Source organism: Ochotona princeps, chromosome 5, assembly GCF_030435755.1.
Source record: "Ochotona princeps isolate mOchPri1 chromosome 5, mOchPri1.hap1, whole genome shotgun sequence".
Classification (NCBI taxonomy): Eukaryota; Metazoa; Chordata; class Mammalia; order Lagomorpha; family Ochotonidae; genus Ochotona; species Ochotona princeps.
In genome coordinates, this window is record NC_080836.1 from 57,361,958 (window position 1) to 57,384,186 (window position 22,229).

Consider the following 22,229-nt stretch of genomic DNA (forward strand, 5'->3'; position numbering starts at 1 on the left):
ATATCTGCACTTTAGCCTGAATATTAATGTGCTTAGTATGGATTTATTTATGTTACAGAGAATATATAACAAACTTCTGTACAAAGTTCTGAATACAGATTCAAAATTTTATGTAAAATTAGGTATTTATAGTGGGTAGCAAGTTAGGTGAAGCTTGAAGACTGAAGAAGACTGGGGCCAGGACTGCTTGAGTTCAATGGCTTTGCCCACCTGTATGATCTAGAATAAGTCAGATAACCTTTCTCTGCCTGTAGTACCGCATTTATAGAATAGGAAATAAAATAGCACCCAGTGCCCTAGTGTCAAGAGAGAGAGAATGTAGTGAATTAACATTTGTTAGAACAGGATGTAATGGTGCTGTATAAGTTCTATAGCTGTTACTATTTTAGCATATTAATTATAAATCAGATGTATCAGTATTCACTAGTTGGAAAACTTAAGTAGCAATACAGTCTTGTTGTGTCATGACTTGTTGCAAACAAAAGCTAATTTGAGAATGATAAGGAAATTTTCTCAGCAATATTTTTAAGGGCCTGCTAATAAGCTGTTAAACACTTTATATGCTTGCCCTCTCAGTTACTTATAGTAATGACTGTGTTCAAGAGATTGTTAGATCTTGAGGGAGAAAGATGATTGAGCTGTCAATCCCTTTCTAAAGAACCTGCTATCCAGTAGGGAAGATAAGATGTAATCTGGTATAATAGCAAGCCTAATGAGGTTCAGTATTGCCCTGAGAATGTCATTTAGCACTGTGAGTAACTCTGGAGGCTGGGAAGCATCCGAGGAGATTTCTGTAGCTAAGAAGACCAGGGACAGCAATTTAGAAACTGATGACAGTTTTAAGAGACAGCAACAAAAGGAAAAGAATCAGAGATGAGCAACAGTCCAACTCATAGGATCGAGATTGTGAATTAGATCCTAAAGTCAGAGAAGAAGGAATTTCTAAGAAGAAAAAAAGGAGACTGTTGCAAATATTGCAAAGATGTTGAGGAGAGTGTGGCTTAAAGAAAGCCCAGTGGGATTTGGTTGGGCACTGTGATGGTTAATCTTGGGTGTCCGCTGAGTCCACAGCAACCTGAGAAGTGACATACGTGGGGATGTTTCTGGAGATTTACCTAGGAGTCTGAATGGACTGGGTTGGAGAGTTGGAGAGATGGGTGGGCACTACCTCCAACAAGTAGTGATCTTCGTATTTGTGGAGGAAGGATCTTATGTAGGTGTTGATTAATGGCTGCTGACTGATCAGGTTGGTGGTTAGTAAAGGTGAAGGGACTTTTTAAAAGTGAGATAGCAGTGCCGGCTTTGGCAGCACATGTACTAAAATTGGAACGATACGGAGAAGATTAGCATGGCCCCTGCGCAAGGATAACGTTCAAATTCATGAAGCGTTCCATGTTTTTTTGCTTGGTATATGCTTCCAATGAAAGACTCTCAACTGAATCTAATCTGTAATACTGCAACAAGGTGGAGGAATCCACCATGGGGGGGAAGGGTAGAGGGAGGGGTTGGGGGAATCCCAGAGCCTATGAAACTGTCACATAATACAATGTAACTAATTAAAAAAAATCACAAAACAACAACAACAAAAGTGAGACAGCAGTAATTTGCAGCACCAAATCACTTCCTCTCATTTACTATTTCTCTGTAGCATATAATGTTGTTTGACAGTATTTTGTCCCCAGTGGGACATTCAAAACTGGGCCATCTCCAACTCCGGCACTGCTGTAACAACTAAGTTTGTATCATATTCTAAATCCTTTGGTGACATTTCAGCAGTGTTCATAACACCTGCTACAGCAGTAGATTCTGTCTCAAGACAGATTTTTGCTCATGTGTGAGAAGATATTGCTCACCCATCCATGTTGTATCATGAGATTGCAGCAATTCAGTCCCATCCTCAGGTTCTACTTGTAATTCTAGCTCTTTTGCCGTTTCCACAATGCCTGACAATTACTTCCTCCACTGGAGTCTTGAACCCCTGAAAATTATCCGAGAAGTTCGGAATCAACTTCTTCCAGACAGCTGGCTGGTGTTTTTTGTGGTTATTGGTTTTTGTGTGTGTGTGTACCTGCTCTTCCAATTGATATTCCGACCAACAGTATATAATAGTTTCCTTTTCCATGTTTCCTTTCTTCCATTTGTCATCTTTTCTTGTCTTTTTTTTTTTATAATAACCATTCTAACAAGGATGAGGTGATATCTTGTGGGTTTGATTTGTTTTTCCCTGGTGATATGTGAAGTTGAACACTTTAAAAATATTGGTTGCCCACCTGCATGACTCATTTTAAGGAAATACCTACTCAGGGCTTTTGCCCACTTTTTAATCAGGCTGTTTTGTTTTTGTTAGTGTCGTGTGAGTTCTGTGTCTATTTTGGAATTTTCTCCCATTCTGTAGATTGCATTTTCACTGTGTCGATTTTTTTTCTATACAAAAGCTTTTTATTATGATGAAATTCTACCTGCGTATTTTAATTTTTGTTACGTTTTGGTATTGTAGCCAAAAAAATCATTTCTCAGACCAATGTGAAGAAGTTATTCCTTGCTTCTAATCATTTTTTACTATTTTTCCTGGCAGTCTTATATTGAAATCTTTGATTCATTATTATTTGAATTTTGTAAATAGTGCAAAGGAAGGATCCAGTTTCTTTGGCATGTGGATATGCTTAGAGTGAACATATGAGATTAGCTACCATTCACTCAGTGACTTTGTCTTCCAAGCATTTGAGGTGCTTCTCCTCTGGCCAAGAGCCTCACAACTTGTCTCTTACAAGGAGGCACTGCTTCCCTTTTCACAGCTGAAGTGAAAACATTAAACAGTGGTTTAATGACCTATTTTCACATTAGAGATGTACGTTTTTCTCTCTGGCCTTTTACAGGTCACATGTTTAAGATACAACATTGACTAAAGAACAGCCTTCCTGACTTCCTTGCTGATCCTAAACTAACACTTCAGGGCCTTGGTTGCTTTTCTATTTTTAGACCACTCATCCCTCCTGCTTGGCTTCACAGGCCCCTCCTCTTCCTCATCTTCATCATACCAGCTCAAACATCAGGCTGCACTGTTCCTCCCGTGCATGGCCCATTCTGAGCTCGTGGGCTTCCTCCTGTGTCTGTGTGTTGTTCATCTTTGCATTTCGAATTTCTAGCTCAGCTACTGTATTCACAAGACTGAGCAGCTCACGGGTATCAATGAATGAATCAGTGAATTGTAGGTCATGGGTAATCTTTGTGTTTGTGGAGATGTTGGCAGGATCAGGCCATTATTCTTATCCTGTAACAGGTTTGAAAGCTGAGTGACATTTTTCAAGTCCACAGAATACCTCCTAATGTTTAAAGTGATACAGGTTCATTGTTGAAAATTTTTGGAACACATAGTATACTTTTAAGTTATTTATGATATTACTTCTAGCAGTTACCTTTGAACGTTTGGGTTATCTTTCAGTTCTTTATAAAGGTCTTTCTTTGATTCAGTAGTGTATCATGAGTATCTCTTGTGTTGTTTGTTACTCTCTTAAGCTAATACTTTTAAAAAAGATTTTTTTATTTATTGGAAAGGTATATGTACAGGGAAGGAGAGACAGAAAGATCTTGCATCTGCTGGAAGTGTACAGTGAGGAGAGACAGAAATATCTTCCATCTACTTGTTTACTCTATAAACAGCCAGAGCTGAGCCAATCCAAAGCTAGGAGCCTCCCCCTGGTCTCGCGTGCAGATGTAAAATTCCAAGGACTCAGTTCATCCTCCACTGCTTTCCCAACACAAGCAGAGAGCTGGATGGGAAGTGGAGCAGCTGGAAAACAAACTGACACTCATACGGGATACTGGTGCTTGAAGGTGGAGGATTAGCTAATTAAGCCATTGTGCCTGCCCGCTAAATTCATATAATAAATAAACATTTATCAATTTATTGGGAAGTCAGATTTACAGAGAGGAGAAGACAGAGAGAAAGATCTTCCATCTGCTGGCTCATTCCCCAAGTGACTGCAATGCCCTGAGCTGAGCTGGTCTGAAGCCAGGAGCCAGGAGCTTCTTCCAGGTTTCTCAAGTGGTTGCAGGGAAGTGGAACAACTGGGACACAAACTGGTGCCCACATAGGATCCTGGCACATGTAAGGCGAGGACTCCAGCCACCAGGCAACTGTGCAAGGCCCTAAACTTATATTTTTAAGAGTAGTTTTAGGCTCACAGGAAGATTGAACAGAAAGTACACAGATTTTCTTAAACCTACTTCCACCGTGCATGGTCTGTTTTTGTCAACAACCTGAAATAAAGTGGTGATTAGTTCCATTCAGTGAACCTGTGATGACACAGCATCATTATCCAACATCCATGATTTACATCAGAGCCTGTTCTTGGCCTTACACATTCTGTGGGTTTAGACAGATACATAATGATCTTATGCACTGTTATGGTATACAAAGTCATTTCATTGACCTAACCTCTGCGCTCTGCCTTTTCAATTCCCCATTACCCCTAATTCCTGCCAGTCACTAATCTTTTTAATCTCTCTGCAGAAGAACTTAATTTTTTAAAACACACAAAATACTCCATTTTGTGAACATATCATGCTTTATTTAATTTAGGTTGGACTCATTAAATTTCTGCAGTATTTTTGTGTTATGAATGGCACTAAATGGCCTTGCGTACATTTGTCTCTGTCCCAACTCTATTTCCTTAAATTGCTAGAATAAGTGCTAGGAACCTTTAAAGCCTTTCTTAAATATCTTGTAATGACTACATTCTAACATTTTAAAAAATAATTTGTCACTCCCACTAAAAATATGTGAGAGGGCTTAATAAAAAGAACTGTCCTGTGAGCTGTCAGATTCTTAATGACTGTATGTGAATTCTGTTTTATTTTAAAGATTTTGTTAAATTGTAAAGTCAGATTTTTCAGAGTGAAGGAGAGACAGAGAAAAAGATCTTCCATCCACTGGTTCACTCCTCAGGTAATCACAACGACCAGAGCTGAGCTGATCTGAAGTCAGGAGCCAGGAGCTTCTTCTGGGTCTCCCACATGTGCGCAGGGTCCCAAGTCCGTGGAACATCCTCTAGTGTTTTCCCAGGCCACCAGCCGGGAGCTGGAATGTATTCAGAGCAATCAGGATCCCAACCAGTGCCCCCGGAGTTCTAGGCATGCAAGGCGAGGACTTTAGTCACAAGACTACTGTGCTGGGCTCTGGAATTCTGTTTTAAATAAATAGAAATTCACATTCTGTGCCTGGCGCGATAGTGTAGTGGTCAGAGTCCTCGCCTTGCACACCTGGGATCCCATATGGGCACCAGTTCTAATCCCGGTGGCCCCGCTTTCCATCAGGTTCGCTGCTTGTGGATGGGAAAGCAGTGAAGGACAGCCCAAAACCTTGGGACCCTGTACCCATGTGGGAGACCCGGAAGAGCTCCTGGCTCCTGGCTTCGGATTGGCTCAGTTCCAGCCGTTGCGGCTCACTTGGGAAGTGAACCATCGGACGGAAGATCTTCTCTGTCTCTCCTCCTCTCTGTATATCCTCCTTTCCAATAAAAATAACTGAATCTTAAAAAAAAAAAAGAAATTCACATTCTTTCTCCTTCTCTTACATTTCTCCCAGAAGCCCCCAACATGATACTTTCCTTCTTGATTGATGCCTCCCCAGGGGATGCTTGGGTGTGTGTTGCTGGTCTTTTTAGAAGAGCCAAACTGGTTCCATTGTCTAAGTTTGGACTTAAATCCTACAGTTTCTTAGCTTCCTAGAATATTGAGTCTTCAACCTTTGGCTGCTTTTGAGTGACTGGCCTATGTGAGGGGGAGCCTCAACAAGACTGATACCCATTAGGATTTTTTTTTTTTTATTTGCTAAATCCCCCAAACTAATGACATTAAAGGGCATTCCACAGAACTAGGAAGGTCTGTCTATTCATCTAACTCCCACTTTTTAAAACCACTCCCGTAGCTTTGTACATAGTGGGCATTCAAGAAGTCTAGTTAGAGATGTAATTTTTGTTAATTGATTCATGTAAAATTGCTCTGTACATTGTTTGCTCTTAGAAATGTTAATTATAGGTTTATTTAGTTTGTGTTTACACTATAATCTTTGGGAACACTGAAAAAAAAGTGGTGTTTTTTTTCCTTTAAAGTTGAGAGCAAAGCACAAGTTTACATAAAGCAATGCTGTGCTTTTAGCCTCAAAATGTGCATTATTGGGCAGCTGACAATTATGTCTATTTCTCAGATGGTTTTTTTGCAATTATTTGTAGAGAATGCCTAATTCTTCTGTGTGAGCCGGCCAAATAATATAAAATGACAAGGCTTAGCAGTTAAATTTTTTAAAACCAGTAATAAAGTTAACAAAGGTTAAAGCACATTTCTTTAAGCTAGATTTTTAGTTACTTCCCTTTTGTTTGAAGAATCAAATGTGAGTAAGTTCTGTTCTTTAGACCTTTAAAAACTACTCATAAATCATGATGTAATTGTCTTCCTTTTTCTTTGCTGGTATAAGTGTGATGATTCTATTAACAACAGGAAATTAGTAATCTCTATTTCAGGGTTGTAGGAGTCTAGTGTTTTTGATGATTTTATGAGCTTTCTGTAATTATGCAGGTTTTTCATTATGAAGTAGCTGGATTTTCTTCAGAAATTCAGGAGAAATGGTTCTGAAATTGTGTACCTTACAAATGCGTCTTAATATCTTATTGAGCATTAAGATGAAATTCACATGTGTGATTTGCAAATCATTAAGCAACATTGTTGGTGCTCTGCAGAAAATATTGGTTGGCCGTGTTGAAACTTGGTACACAGTTGGTTGTCATAAAATTAGCTCAGAATGACACCTTAGGAGAGCCGTCCTTCAAAATAATAGTTCTTGGGGGATGACCTTGAGACTGCCCACAGTATCTGTCATCGTATTTCCCAATACTTCCCCACATGTCCCAATATCTATAGCTTAACTAACACTTTAGCCTTTGTGGCATTACTAAAATCACAGAAAATATTTTTTTTTTTAAGATTTATTCATTTTATTGCAGCCAGATATACACAGAGGAGGAGAGACAGAGAGGAAGATGTTCCGTCCGATAATTCACTCCCCAAGTGAGCTGCAACAGGCCGGTGCTGTACCGATCCGATGCCGGGAACCAGGAACCTCTTCCGGGTCTCCCACGCGGGTGCAGGGTCCCAATGCATTGGGCCGTCCTCGACTGCTTTCCCAGGCCACAAGCAGGGAGCTGGATGGGAAGTGGAGCTGCTGGGATTAGAACCGGCGCCCATATGGGATCCCGGGGCGTTCAAGGCGAGGACTTTAGCCGCTAGGCCACTGCGCCGGGCTCCACAGAAAATCTTAGAAGCCATCTATCTAGTCTACTATCTCATTTTGTAGATGAGTCATGAAATTGAGTTGTTCAACTCAGGGTTACGACCAGCTGTTAAATTACTCCTAATCTAGTTAGTGCATGTGAGGACTGATCACAAATACACGCATACATGTGAAAAAAATGGCATTGTATTCTTTTTCTTCCAAATAGATGCGTCTAAAGATTAGGGCTTATGATTGTTATTCCGTTAGTTTATTACTGCAGTTTCAATTTTTTTTTTCCAGAAATGACATCAGTTGGTAAAATCAAGTCATGTCATGTATTCATCCACATGGGTATTTTGGGGAATGGCAAAATCTAGGAGTAGATTGAGTCACAGTTAATAAATATTTGTCAGAAGTGTCATTCCAATGTGAAACTGCAGCACGTTCATATTGGAACTTCATATTAATATACTTTCATTTCTCCCCTCCTGCCCTTTAAACTATTGCTATTCAGCTTTATTTCAACATGCCATTGTGCTTTAAGATATTTAAACAATAATTTTAAAAATCTTGTCAATCTACCCATGTATTTCTATTTATAGTCTCTGTCATTATTTTTTTTGAAAATTCAAAATTTTCACCTGGAAGTATTTTCCTTCTCTTTAAAGAGTTGCTTTAACATTTGTTTGATGCCTAATATTGAGTTCATTGAGCAGTTGTGTGTCTGAAAATGTATATGGCTTTTTTTTGGAAAGATCTTAGCTGGGTATAAAATTGTTGATATACTGTTTTGTTTCCCTTCAGTACTTTGTGTTACTTCCAGCTTGCATTTCTGTAATCAATATTTTGTTATCTTTACCTTTATACATGTTATGCATATCTGAGTGCTTTAAAGATTTTCTTATTGTTGGTGTTGACCAGTTAGGTTACAATGCGCCTTAAAGTGTTTATCTTTTTTTTAAAGATTTATTTATTTTTATTGCAAAGTCAGATTTACAGAGAGCAGGAGAGACAGAGAGGAAAATCTTCCGTCCATTGGTTCACTCCCCAATTGACCACAACAGCTGGAGCTGAGCCGATATGAAGCCAGGAGCCAGGATCCAGGAACCAGGAGCCAGGAGCCAGGAGCTTTCTCCAGGTCTCCCACGCAAGTGCAGGTTCCCAAGGCTTTGGGATATCCTCAACTGCTTTCCCAGGCCACAAGCAGGGAGCTGGATGGGAAGTGGAGAAGCTGGGACTTGAACTAGCACCCATATGGGATCCCGGTACGTGCAAGGCGAGGACTTCAGCCACTAGGCCATTGTGCAGGGGCCAGTTTTTTGAATCTGCAGAATACAATTAGAATTGTTGTTTTGTCATTGCTGGTTCTACTATTTGTGTCAGCTTGAGGTCAGGATCTGTTTTATTTTAATCATATATTCCTGCTTTTTTTGTGCCTGATAATTTTTGATTAGATTGTAAGTATTGTGGATTTTACCTTACTGTTTCCTGGTTATTTTTATGTTTTTATAAATATTCTTGAGCTTGTTTTGTGATGTAGTTAACTTCCTTGGAAATGGTTTTACTGTTCAGGTTTTGCTTTAAGATTTGTTTGGTGAGACCAAGGGCCAGCTGAGGGCTCATCATTTCCTTGAACTGGGCAAGACCCTGAGCGCACTCTCTGGAAATGTCCCTGGAATCACCGGATTGCATTCTCTAATCCTCTGGTGGTTCTTTCTCTATCTCACATGCTGGATTCAACTGAATTTCTGAGACAGACTCTCTGATTTTCTCGAGAAATATCTCTGCAGATTCTCTCCTTTCTTGCCAACTATAGCTGCCTTGATGTTTCCAGACTCACAAGTCGGAACTTCTGTTGGTGTCATAGTACTAAACCCTCTAAGTAGTTAAGTTGGCCCAAACTTTGCTAAGACTTACCTCACGTCTTCATCATCTCTTACAGATTACTATCTTTTCTTGACAGAAAGTTGGTGTGTTGCAAATCATTTCTTTGTATGTTTTGACCACTTTCTCGGTTGTGTCATACAAGAGGAGAATTTCAATCCTTGTTACTCCGTCTCAACCAGAAGCAGAAACGCTTCTCTTGCTTCCTTCTGGCTGCCCCAGTCAGAGATCTGTTGTGAGAACAAAGAGGAACAAACTTTAGACCTTGAGAGGAGTTATAGTAAAAGTCAACATAGCTGATGCAGTGTGTCGGAAAGATGGCTAGCACTGAAAGACCAGCTGGGATGGATAGTTTCTCTGCCAATGTTCAGTATCCAGTTGACCAAGTTGGTTCTTTTTTTAGCTGCCACTTATTGATTTCATGTCTACTCTGTGCTAGACTCTCTTTTTATTATTTATTTGTAAGTCAGAGATACACAGAGAAGGAGAGAAAAGCAGAGAGAGAGAGAAAGAGAGATATGTTGCAACTACTAGTTCACTCCTTAAACAGCTCCAACAGCTGGAGCTGAGCCAATTTAAGCCAGAATCCAGGAGCTTCTTCCGGGTCTCCCATGTACATGCAGGAGGCCAAGGCTTTGGGCCATCCTCAACTGCTTTCCCAGACCATAAACAGGGAATTGGATTGGAAGTGGAGAATCTGGGACATGAACTGGTGCCCCTATGGGTTGCTGGCACTGCAGGGAAAGGCTTAGGCTACTACCCCACAGTGCTGGCCCCTGTGCCAGACTCTTAACACCTACTATTTCTCATCCTTGCCATAGGCTCACAGGTGTTGGTATTGTTAATTTTATGCCTTCACACCCCACCCCAGCCCACCCTACCCCACATTCCCTCTCGCCTTAGTTTCAACCCTTTTCAGTTTTGCAAAGGAGAAAATAGAAATATCAAATGACTGCCAAGATCCTGAAGTTTTTTAAAATGTGTAATCAGATTTCAAACCCTGTAGCCCCAAAGCCAGCTGGCCCACACTGTCTCTTCTTGCCTATGCTGGGATTTGTGTTGAGTGAGTGAATGGGGGAATTGAAAGTGCTAATAAAAAGAGAGAAGTTGAAGTGCCAGCTCATGATTAAGTAAATAGGAAAGAAATGAAGCCAGTGATGAAAGCTGATGGATGGCAAGAAAGATCCCAGCGTCTCTATGGTGTAGTCAGTAGCTGAGAAGACAGGGTTAGAGCTCCACTGAAAACAGTGAAAAGTCACATGGGAGACACAAGTGCAAGAGTTTTACCTGCTCTTCGGATAAATCCTAGGTTCCTAAGAACTCTCGCAGATTGCTTGTTAATCTGTCAAAGATAAAACAGTGAAGTTTCTAGGAAAACTAAATAAACAAAAATTTACAACACAGGATATAGAGTGCTCATTGTAAGGGAAACAAATGGGTGTATTGGCTGAATTTTTGGTGTTTTAAAAAGTGAGCAACAGGGCCTGGCGGTGTGGCCTAGCAGCTAAAGTCCTCGCCTTGAACGCCCCGGGATCCCATGTGGGCGCTGGTTCTAGTCCTGGCAGCTCCACTTCCCATCCAGCTCCCTGCTTGTGGCCTGGGAAAGCAGTCGAGGACGGCCCAAAACTTTGTGACCCTGCACCTGCGTGGGAGACCCAGAGGAGGTTCCTGGTTCCCGGCATCGGATCAGCGCGCACCGGCCCGTTGCAGCTCACTTGGGGAGTGAATTATCGGACAGAAGATCTTCCTCTCTGTCTCTCCTCCTCTGTGTATATATGACTTTGTAATAAAAATAAATAAATTAAAAAAAGTGAGCAACAGGGCCTGGTGCGATATCCTGGTGGATAACCCTTGCCTTCCATCTGGTGGGATCTCATATAGATGCCGGTTTGTGTCTCGGCTGCTCCACTTCCATCCAGCTCCCTGCTTCGGGTCTGGAAACACAGCAGAAGATGGCCAAAAGCCTTGGGATACTATACTGCATGGGATACCCAGAAGAAGCTCCTGGCTCCTGGCTTTGGATTGGCTCAACAATAGCCATTGTGGCCATTTGGGGAATAAACCAATGGATGGAAGATCTTTCTGTGTATTTCCTTCTTTCCCTAAATCTGCCTTTCCAATAAAAAAAGAATAAATCTTTAAAAAAAGAGCAACAGCATAAGAGACATTTTCATTATATGTAGTAAGATACACACACATACACACACATCCAATATATATAAATCCAAATCACTTTGGAGTCAGTGGTTTGACAAATGAGAAGTTACACTTAATACTTATTGCAATACTAATTCATTAATAAACACAATGGATTTGTATATTTCCAGAATTATTTGTTTAATCTTCTTAAGAGCATTATACCACTAAGCAGTACAGCTAAGTGTTTGATCAGTTTAATTAGAATGCTCATTTGTCACACTTTAGAAGCATTTGGCTGTTGGCTACACAAGTATGAAAAGCTTGGCAAAGATGTATTAATTTAGCCATCTTTTAAAGTTATATTTCAGAATGTTGAAAAAGCATCACAATTGAGATTGTAGCATTCACCTGCTACTATTCACATGTATTTGTTTTTCTGTTTAATCAAGCTAGATATCTAATTTTCTACAAAAATTCTTTCATTGCTACCAATGTTTGAAGGCCTTGGAATTTGTGTTTGTTTTTATTGGCTAGTTCAAGGAAGTCAGCATCTGCTTTTCGTCTTATGTGAGGGTTTCAAATGTTTTGCAGTAGGGGTAGTGTCCCTTATATTCTTGAATTGTTTAAAAAAAATCTCTTGCTGATTTTGTCAATGCAAAGGAAATCAAGAACCCAGATATTATTTAATGTTATGTGTTTGGGAATTAAGAAGCATGAATTTGCAATTCATCTGAGTTTACAAACTGCTCGTTATAGCATTCCTGATATTCTTCCTTTATATGGAGTATTTGATCAGTGGACACAAAGTCAGAAAACAAAACCTTGAGACTATGGTGGGGGCTTGAGTTTCATGATGAGGAAAGAAAAAGTTTGATTTATGTTGAGTCATTTGAGAAAGGAGTCACCTTAGTAACTGAAGGCTTCACTAGACTCTTAATCCATCTTACATGAGAAAGTGTTGAAACTCATGGATCCCTGCTTATAAAGGTGTTTGTGTGTGTGTGTGCACCTGTGAGTTTTGGTGTAAGGAGTGGCATGTTCGTTTCCTGTGGCTGCTATAACAAGTAACTACAAACTTGGTCACCTAATGCAACACGTATTCATTCTTTCATAGTCCCAGAGGACAGGGGTTCAAACTCATTTTCATTACATGGAAAACTCAGGATGTTGATTGGCCACCTTCCCCTGGGAGGCTCTGGGCCAGTCTGTTTTGTGCCTCTTCCACTCTGGTGGCTGCCAGCTTTCCTTAACATTCCTTTGCTTGTTTCATCCTTGTATCACCTTTTCCTCTGTGTGTCTTCTTTTTCCATGTGAGAAGGTCCTCTGCTCTTTGCAAGAATACGTAACAATTGCACCTAGGCCTGCCTAGACAAGCCACACTAAGTGTCTGCTCTTAGTATTCTTGACTGTATCACGTTTCTTGGCTAAATATGATAATAATTTCTCTTTGGCCATATAAAGTAATCTGAAAATTCGGGGGATTAGAAAGCAAACATGTTGTTTGGAGGGGAGTATATTTCAACCCTCCACAGATCCTCCCCCCACTGCCCCCCAACCCCCCCCCCTCCCCCCCCCATCTCCTAGCTATGGTTATGCCTGCTACCATCAGGAGATACTTGTAGAGGTAAATTTGTATACATTTGGATTCCAGGAGTAGCAGGGAAGTGAACCATGAGAACCCCAGGCATGCTGCTCTCCCTCCGTGTATCTGGAGAAGTGGTAGGAGTTGGAGGTTGAAAGAATATCTTAAACAGTCTTCAGGGAGGGTATCAAATGTAGCAAATATCCTTCTAAAGCTAGATAGTAGCTGGCTTGAGAAAGTCTAACTTAAGAGACAATAACTTTGAGCTAGTATCAGAGTATGTTTTCCTCCTCCCCTATTTGATAGCAAGCAAAGGTTAGCCAAATTGTGGTTAGCAAGGTTTTGTTAGGAGCAATGTGCTAATGGCATACTCCCTTTGTCACTGTTCATGGCTTGGTCTTCAACCTTTTTATTTTTATTGTTGGTGGACTCTTTAATACAAAAACTTTGATGTAAGTACTTTCTACATGTAATAATTTTTACATCTATTATTTTTTCTTTTTCTTTTGTTTACATGTAAAAATTTTGGTAGTAACGTTATGAGATACATGGCTGTTATCTCTACATTATAGATTTTTCTGTAAAGAAATAGAGGCACTGAGAAGTTAAGGACGTCATTCCTGTGGTTGGCAGATAGTAAGAGGATTGTTAAGATTTGCGCTCACTATCCATACTCTTGATTCCTGTGCCTGGGATTGGCAAGCCTTTTCTGGATAGGCGAAGGTGTTGACTGTTTCAGGCTCTGTGGGCCACAAAAGTATTTGCTACAGCTTGCCCATTTTGCTGTTACTGTGCTAAAACTGCCACAGATGGTCTGTAAATGAGTACATGTGAATCAATTCTAATAAAACTTTCCTTACACTAGTAAGCAGTTGGCTGGTTATTGCCCCTATGTCCCTAAGTTAAATGTTTTTATTGATAAATTGATTATCTTTAAGTTCTAGGAATTCCATGTTTTTGAACCATGGAACATTAGCACTAGCTTCTTTTTAGAAGGACATATTTATTTGAAAAAGTGACAGAGGGAGAGGGAGATAGAAAGAGTTAGAGAGAGAGATCTTTTCATCTGCTTGCTCACTCCTCAAATGCTTACAATAGCCAGCTCTGTGCCAGACTAAGGATCACAGCCAGGAACTCTAGTTGGGTCTCCCTCGTGGGTGCAGGGTCCCAAGACTTTGGGCCTTCCTCTGCTGCTTTCCCAGGCCCCAAGCAGGGAGCTGGATGGGAAGTGGAGCAGCTGGGACATGAACTGATACCCATGTGGGATCCTGGTGCATGTAAGGTAAGGATTTAGCCACCGAGCCATTGTGGCGGGCCCTGAACTTCTTTCTTAATGAACCTCATCTATCACCACTTTGAGCTCATTCCTCCCATGCTGTACTATTTTTGTCTAGTTGTGTTTGATGAGGTCAGTGTGTTAGTCTGCATTCTGTTGCTGTTACTAATTACTGCACACTGGGTGATTTTTACGGGTTTATCCAGCTCGCAGTTCTTGAGACTGGTAAGTTTCCAGGGCTGAGAGACTTCATCTGGTGAGTGTCTTCCTGCTGGTGAGGATTCTAGGCAAGGACTTGTGACAGTGAGATGCTGAGCATCTCACAAGAAATGGCCAAGCTGGAATTTATAATAGACCCCTTCTCAAGATATTCGCTTAAGCCATTCATGAGGACTCTGATGGGTCTGAAGGTCACAACTGTTAATAGCTTACAATGGCAGCCCAATCAGCCTGTGTACTGGTGGAAGCACTCCACCTGTAGCATTCAGCATGCTTTATTCATGTCGCTGGGACTGCCAGTCTGAGTGCTCCCCGTGACTGAGCCGTGCAGTAGACCTGGATCACTTCGCTCCTGCTGGAGCAGTTTTTGTCTGCCTGTGAGTTAATGCTTGTCCTTTTAGTTTGTGACCCCCTAAGTTTTCCGTGTACATATTGAAATTTAACCCTGGTTTCTCCCCAGCTGCCCTTATTCTTTTTTTTTTTTTAAAGATTTATTTATTTTATTACAAAGTCAGATATACAGAGAGGAGGAGAGACAGAGAGGAAGATCTCCTGTCCGATGATTCACTCCCCAAGTGAGCTGCAACGGGCCGGTGCTGTACCGATCCGAAGCCGGGAACCAGGAACCTCTTCCGGGTCTCCCACGCGGGTGCAGTGTTCCCAATGCATTGGGCCGTCCTCGACTGCTTTCCCAGGCCACAAGCAGGGAGCTGGATGGGAAGTGTAGCTGCTGGGATTAGAACCAGCGCCCACATGGGATCCTGGGTGTTCAAGGCGAGGACGTTAGCTGCTAGGCCACACCGCTGGGCCCACATGGCTTTAAGAAGTAGCCCCAGCACAGCACAGAGGTGAGAGGAGCTGCTGGGTGTTGTGCAGGGGAGAAGCTGAGGGAAAAGTTTGCAGGGCAGGTGAGGCTACCCTTCCAAAAAGTTATCTTTAAAGGAGGTTTATACCCATTTTCCTGTGCTTTAATGCACATATGACTGACCTGGGGATCCAGTTAAAATGCAACCTGCTCCGTGGTGATGCCAAAGTTCCTGATCCAAGATTCTCTATTTGAGAAGTAAGAATAAGGGCAGCTGGGCCCGGCGGTGTGGCCTAGCGGCTAAAGTCCTCGCCTTGAACGCACCAGGATCCCATATGGGAGCCGGTTCTAATCCCGGCAGCTCCACTTCCCATCCAGCTCCCTGCTTGTGGCCTGGGAAAGCAGACGAGGATGGCCCAGAGCTTTGGGACCCTGCACCCATGTGGGAGACCTGGGAAGAAGTTCCTGGTTCCCGGCTTCGGATCAGCGCGCACCGGCCCGTTGCGACTCACTCGGGGAGTGAAACATTGGACGGAAGATCTTCCTCTCTGTCTCTCCTCCTCTCTGTATATCTGACTTTGTAATAAAATAAATAAATCTTTAAAAAAAAAAAAGAAAAAAAAGCCATGTCCTCCTCTTTGTTGGACCTATCCTGCCCTTCTGTGTTCTCTTCCTCCATCCCTTCCTCGCTTGCTTCATCTCTTCCATCTTCTCTCCATCTGTTTTTCACGTTAGAGTTTGTCCTCATATTAGCACTACTTGGTTCTCTGCTTCTATTTAAAAGCAATGTGAAGAGAGCTGATTTGAGAGCTTCAAGCATTCAAGCAGGACTTCTAAACAGAGGACTCCACAGACAGAGCCAGTCCCAGGAGGAAGCCCCTCTCACCACGGCAGTGCTGCCTAGAGGGTTTAAGCAAAGAGAATAGTCTCCTAAGTGTGGGTCTCAAAGTGCAGGCTTTGCTGCCGTTTTTTCCTTTCTTCCTAACTTACCGTGCTCCCTAAGAGTTAATGCCTTCTGACTCTTTCTTATCTCTCCACATTGTTGCTGTATATACTTTAAAAGATATAATATGTATTTAAAATAAAGGCCTTAAGTACATTTTTAAAACAAAAAGTGAACAAATACTTTCAGTTAGCAATAATAATCGTGCCTCAGATAAACCTCATTGGCTACGATGCTGCCACTGCGCAAAGCTTAAAAGTGAACAAATACTTTCAAACACATGTTCCTCTGCAGTTCAACAGACTAACATTTTATTGTGAGATACTTCAACGTCATGGTATTATTACATGGTCTTTTGAATATTAGAGCTTGATGGCCCTTTTCATTTGGTTATCTAACGAAGGGAAGACAAAGGTAGTCACAGTATGCCTCAGGTAAATTAGACATACAAATGACCACCATCTCCTGGGATGGAGCAGAGGCTAGGACAAGTTCAGGGCTAAAGAAGGTGTTAAGAACCAAGCTACCAAGTCCAAAAAGGATATAATTGAGTGGGTAGAAAGGTACAGTGTCAAGTTCTGGAACCACCTCATCTGTTTTAGGAAGATGGAACAGAATAAATATGTATGTACCAGTAGGGGCACAGTTGTGTGGCTTTCAATGTAGTTTCAGAGACTATGGATATGGGAGCGTCCTGAAGGCCAAGAGGATGGTCTTGCATTAACCTGTGACCTCATCAGGGACTCAATTCTCGTGTTATCCTAACTCTAGAACCCTACCCCTAAGGGTTCCAAACAGAACATGGTTGCTTCCAGCACTTGCTGCTGGTCTCCTGATCATAGCCTGATGCCGTTTTGGTAGGGAGTCCCTACGCCCTGCGCGCGCACACACACACACACACACACACACACACACAGCCAGAGCCAGGGCTTGGTGTCTGCCTTATCCACTCTGAAATACCTTCTGCATCTTCAACTTTGAGTATGAACCTGTCAAGTGACAACCCATGGTCCTGGACCCTAACTTGCTGTCTCCTACCCATGACCCAGTTCCCAGTGTGGAGCCTGGTGAACCCTTTCCCCCCACTCCTAAGCATGCTGTCTTCTCTATCCAGAGGCTGCTGCCTTGGAATACAGAATTGTAATTCAGCATTGTTATAAATGATCAAATTCTGATTAACCTGTACTGCTGTTTATACATGGCTTGAACTCCAGCATGTACTGACAACACATATTTAAGGGAAACGCATGTTTACAGTTTCAGGTAATACATTTGAAAAACCAGTATTTTGGCACAAGTGCCATTGGTAAGTTGGGGGCTGCCTCACAACAGTACGCAAAGGAGGAAAAATGTCATCTTCAAATATTCATGAGCCTCCCACTTCTGCATCGTGCTGTTGTGACTGCTGGGTGCATGGGACCTCTGCCGGGCTGTTTTTATAAGCTGTAATAATGCTGCCTTACAAACTGCCCTCTGAACCTCAGCATACTGAAGAGCTTTCCCTGACATAGCATGTGTCATACTAATGGGGAGGATTAAGGCTAAAAGTGCCTGAAAAAGTGCAATTTAAATGCATCCTTTATTGGAGTTCAAGCTCTTTTGGTTGCCGAGCCTACACTAATTTGTGTGATTCTTTGGTGGGGACCAGGCCACTCTTCTTAGACCCTTTTAAAATGAGTACTTCCTATTGGTTCAGTGTTTCCTTTCAAATGGGGCACTGTTAGAATAATATGACACACAGCGATTTTTTAAGAGATTAAAGCCTTTCAGCTAATTGCCTGAACTAATTATACATAAAGGGCCAGACCATTAGTGTCAATAGGAAGTGACTTCAAAAAGTACAGTTTGACCCAAAGATTGAACGACTGTTATAAACAGTAATCAGTGAAGTGGTAGCCATTGTATAAAATATCTTAGCAGGAAATTATTCATGTCTGTTCAAATTTCCCCAACTTTGTCACTCTTCCAGTTGATTATTTCTTATTCAAAGAAAATATGCACCCTTTGAGTGTGGTGACTAAACTAGAAAGCTCAAGGAAAAGTGTTTTGTGTAAATGAGTGAGGTGCTGTGTGAGCCCAGTCACCCTTGATAATTCATTTTCAGGCTCTTTTGGAAACTCTACTTTGACCTGCTTAAAATGTCAGTTTTTCTAGACTATATCCTGCAACTTTTCGTTCTCTACTCCCTTCCCTGCTAGGCATCCTCCAGTTCTGATTCTATGCTAGCAAAGCCAGAGTTTTTTGATTTCTTTATCTGGACCAGTTCTTTTCTGAGTTTCAGATTTGTGTTTTCATGTGGTGATCTTACAGAAGTTGTGGAGGACTGGTTCATGCTCTCAGGAGAACCAAGACTCTCTCTCCCAAACTGCAGCCTGTCTTGTTTCTCCACCTGCAAGTCTGTCCAGTATCTCTCCCTGTCTTGTTGATTGTAGCACCAACATCTTCCCTTCTCTGTTGCTGTCACCTGTGTCCCTGCCTCCATGGTCTTCTTTCTGGACTGTAGCAAAAGCCTTGTGACTATTCTTGCCTACTCTAGTTTGCCTCCTTCCAAACTCTCCACAGCTGCTATTCAAACTGTTCAAGCACAAGTATTGTCATTTCAGTATTTGTTTATAGAAGGAATGGTTACCCATTGTTGTTAACTTGAGATTTTTATTAGTGTGATGATTGGCTTTTGTATAAGCCCCATCCCTAATTTTCCACAGCTCATTGACTGAGCTTTAGGTGCTTAACTTTGTATCCGTCTCTGCATAAAGCCTTTTACAGATGATTCTGTGTCTAGGATGTTCCTTCCCTCATGTTCTCCCTGGCTGTTGCCTCTTTACACTTCCGGTCTGAGCTTAACCATCATTGTCAATGACATTTCCAAATGGCCTACCCTGTTGGTTACATTTCCCCACCCACTATGCCAACAGCATCCTGTATTTCCTAGCACTCATTATAATTATAACTGAGTATTTGTGTAATGATTGATTTGATGACTGATTCATCAACTAGCCCACAAACTCCCTGAGACAGGAACCATGCTTGTCTGGCTCACCATTTTCTCCCCAGTGCCTTTCATAACAAACATTTGCCATCTGAATGTATAATAATGCATTGGGACAGAAGCTGTGGCATATGTTAGGCATAGTTGTACTTATGTTTGAATATGGGGTATCTGATGTTCTAGGAACTTGAACACTTCCCACTCCATAATCAAGCAATACTGTGAAGGCCAAATTTAGATCCTTTTAACTGTTTGGTTGATGCAGCCCCTCCTTCCCACCCCCTTCTGGAAGTAGACCATATTTGGTCAGGGTTCTACTGGAGAGGCAGAGTCGATAGAAAAGATTTGATTCAAGAATTAGCCTGTGGGATTCAGGAGGCTGGCTAGAATGAAATCAAACGATCAAGCAGGCTTTTATGAGGGGCAGGCTGGCATCATAGGCAGTGGGAAGCTGCTCAAAAGTGGACTTTATTCTTTGGGGAAATTCTAGTTCTTCTTCAAGACTTTTCAACTGATCTAGTCAGGCCCACCCAGATTATATAGAATAATCCCTTTTACTTAATGTCAACTGATTATGGACATCAACTACACCAACAGAATACCTTTAGAGCTCCCCTGTAAGTTTGTGTTTGATTGATCACCTAGAGACTAAACTGTAACCTGATGGACATTCACAATTAACTCCCAATTTGAAAGCAGAATTACTTTTAAAAATTTTGGCACTTCTGAAATTTGCAATGGTAATCAAATGTTTTATTTGGTGAACCTATTATTAACTATGGAACTAACTCCTATGTGGAATTTTTTTTTAGCCTATTATGCTGAAGTGTTCTGGATAACCACATTACTGTGCTTTCTAAAAAACAATGCATTATCACTTCAAATGTGGATCTGTAATATGGTTCTAGGAAAATTGGCCCTTTTCTGTGCAGTCCTAATAAGCAGGCAGCATATCTTCCACAGGTGCCTTTTTGTTTGATAGCACAGCACACATTACTGAGCTCAGAACTGGACAATAAAGATACAAGATGAACAGTACACCAGCCTCCACTTCGGGCCTTTCAGTGTAGATGGGCAGGCAAACCATGAACCCAATCACTGGAGGCCCGGAGTTTAGTGAGGCTGGAGAATAGACTGAGAGAGAATCATGTTTTGATGGTAGAGTATGCAAACCCATAAGCACTCAACTTAGGGATCCAGCTTTATTCTTCCAAGAAAAGAGAAGTCCTTCCTTTTAGAAGTACTGTGTTCTAATGATTTAGGAAGAGTGAACTGGTGTAGAGGGTGAAGGTGAGCAAAAAAGACATTGTTAGTGTAAGGAGTCTGAACTAAAATTCTGGCATTGGGAACAGTAGTCAACATATTGCCGGGGGGTGGGGGTGTCAGCATTGTGATATAATGGATTAAGCTACCGCCTACAACACTTGCATCTTGTGTGAACACTGGTCAACTCCCAGCTGCTCCAGTTTCAATTCACTTCCCTACTAATAGGCCCGGGAAAGCATATTGTCCACCCACATGGGAGACTTGGAGTTCCAGATTCCCGACTTTGGACTGATTCAGCTACAGCCACTATGGTCATTTGGGGCATAAGCTAGCAGATGAAAGATGTCTTCTCTCCCTAAGTAACTTCATTTTAAAGAAATAATTCTTTTAAATGCTTGCAACACACACATCGCAGATTGGTTTGCCTCAATTTGAGTGGCACCTCCACTTCTGATTCAGCTTATTGCCAAAGTACACCTTGGCAAGTACTGGCTCCCTGCCACCCATAAGGGAGACTAGGCTGTGTTCCTGACTTCAGCTTGGCCCATCCTTAGCAGCTGTGGTCATCTGAAGAATGAACTAGTAAATTGATGGTCTCTCTCTCTCTTGCTGTCACTCTCATTCTCATGTTTTCTCTGATTCACTCGCTCTCTCCCTCTGTCTATCTTTACATCTATCTCTATCTCTCCCCACATTTAAAATAGAAATAAAATAAATACGGTGGGCACAGTGACATAGCAGGCTAATCCTTTTGGTGCTGGCATCCCATATGAGCACTGGTTCATGTCCCAGCTGATGTGCTTGTAATCTAGCTCCCTGCTAATGCCTTGGGGAAGTAGCAGAGGATGAGTCAAGGCTTTGGGTCTCTAAACTCACATGGGAGAGATGGAAGAAGCTCCTAACTCCCATCTTCAGACCAGCTCAGAGCTGGGCTACAGTGGCCCTTTTTGGAGATCTCTGTCTCTCTGTGATTCTTTTATTTATTTATTTACTTATTTTTATTTATTTATTCTTTAAATATTTATTTATTTTTATTGCAAGTCAGATATACAGACAGGAAGAGAGGTAGAGAGGAAGATCTTCCGTCCAATGGTTCACCCCCCAAGTGAGCCGCAGCGGCTGGTTCTGTGCTGATCTGAAACCAGGAGCCAGGAGCTTTTTCTGGTCTCCCACATGTGTGCAGCGTCCCAAGGCTTTGGGCCATCCTCAACTGCTTTCCCAGGCCACAAGCAGGGAGCTGGATGGGAAGCGGGGCCGCTGGGATTAGAACCAGCGCCCATGTGGGATCCTGGAGTGTTCAAGGCGAGGACTTTAGCTGCTAAGGTGCCGTGCTGGGCCCTCTCTGTGATTCTAGCAAGTAAAATAAGCAGATCTTTTAAAAAAAGATACCTCTGGCAGCAACATTGAAGAAAAGAAAGTGAACCCTAGCACTGACAGAGTTGTTAAATGAGAGAGATTTTTTTTTTAATATGGAATGCTTCATGAATTTGCATGTCATCCTTGAGCAGGGGCCATGCTAATCTTCTCTGTATCATTCCAATTTTAGTGTATGTGCTGCCGAAGCGAGCATGGGAGAGAGATATTTAAAGATGACTTTGAACATTCTTGTTTGTAAAAGAGAGAGAGACTGTGATGAATGAGAAAGGTGAGTTGTACCTTAGGGAAAATGAGTGTTTATTTCTGAGATAGGCAAAGAGGACAAAAAGGAAAAGGCTATAACTTCCTAGGCATGTGCCATGGGTCTTGAGTATCCCATACACTATTGCATATGTTGGCTGAAAAGCTTGTGGTATTTCTGGCTTAGCTGAGGTCAGCGAAGTAGCCACCTGCAGTGTGGAAGCTCCTGTGACTGCTGC

General features: G+C 41.8%; 3 non-coding genes across 3 annotated transcripts; 1 reads left to right on the forward strand and 2 right to left on the reverse strand.

Annotated features, from left to right (window-relative positions):
- The first annotated feature begins 1,293 nt into the window (after positions 1-1,293).
- On the forward strand, positions 1,294-1,400 carry LOC118757902 (U6 spliceosomal RNA). Its single transcript, XR_004995414.2, has one exon. It is a non-coding gene; the product is annotated as a U6 spliceosomal RNA (small nuclear RNA).
- A 14,828-nt stretch (positions 1,401-16,228) lies between these two features.
- On the reverse strand, positions 16,229-16,371 carry LOC118757891 (U4 spliceosomal RNA). Its single transcript, XR_009245518.1, has one exon. It is a non-coding gene; the product is annotated as a U4 spliceosomal RNA (small nuclear RNA).
- Positions 16,372-21,836: 5,465 nt separating this feature from the next.
- LOC131480419 (U6 spliceosomal RNA) lies at positions 21,837-21,943 on the reverse strand. Its single transcript, XR_009245525.1, has one exon. It is a non-coding gene; the product is annotated as a U6 spliceosomal RNA (small nuclear RNA).
- Between the last annotated feature and the right edge of the window lie 286 nt (positions 21,944-22,229).